Below are 618 nucleotides of genomic sequence, written 5' to 3' on the forward strand. Positions count from 1 at the left end.
CAATATGGCATTCAGAGTATCAACCTCAAGAACTCCCTTCTTCATAGGCGTCCCAATATTCACAGGATTCCTTTCAGAAGTGTACATGAACTGGTTATTAGCAACCATGTCAATGAGTTCTTGAGCTTCTGCAGGCGTTTTCTTTAGGTGAATGGATCCACCTGCAGAAGTGTCCAGTGACATCTTTGATAGCTCAAATAAACCATCATAGAATATATCCAGGATGGTCCATTCTGAAAGCATGTCAGAAGGACACTTTTTGGTCAACTGTTTGTATCTTTCCCAAGCTTCATAGAGGGATTCACCTTCTTTCTGTCTGAAGGTTTGAACATCAGCTCTAAGCTTGCTCAGCTTTTGAGGAGGGAAGTACTTGGCTAAGAAAGCCGTGACCAGCTTATCCCAAGAGTTCAGGCTGTCTTTAGGTTGAGAATCCAACCACAATCTAGCTCTGTCTCTTACAGCAAAAGGGAAAAGCATGAGCCTGTAGACTTCAGGATCTATTCCATTAGTCTTAACAGTATCACATATCTGCAAGAATTCAGTTAAGAACTGAAAAGGATCTTCAGATGGAAGTCCATGAAACTTGCAGTTCTGCTGCATCCGAGAAACTAATTGAGG

General features: G+C 41.9%; 1 non-coding gene across 1 annotated transcript; it reads left to right on the top strand.

The window, feature by feature from the left end:
* Window positions 1-237: 237 nt before the first annotated feature.
* On the top strand, window positions 238-345 carry LOC148568248 (small nucleolar RNA R71). Its single transcript, XR_015881830.1, has one exon. It is a non-coding gene; the product is annotated as a small nucleolar RNA R71 (small nucleolar RNA).
* Window positions 346-618: the final 273 nt, after the last annotated feature.

This window comes from Arachis ipaensis, chromosome B4 (assembly GCF_059453495.1).
Source record: "Arachis ipaensis isolate K30076 ecotype BB chromosome B4, ASM5945349v1, whole genome shotgun sequence".
Classification (NCBI taxonomy): Eukaryota; Viridiplantae; Streptophyta; class Magnoliopsida; order Fabales; family Fabaceae; genus Arachis; species Arachis ipaensis.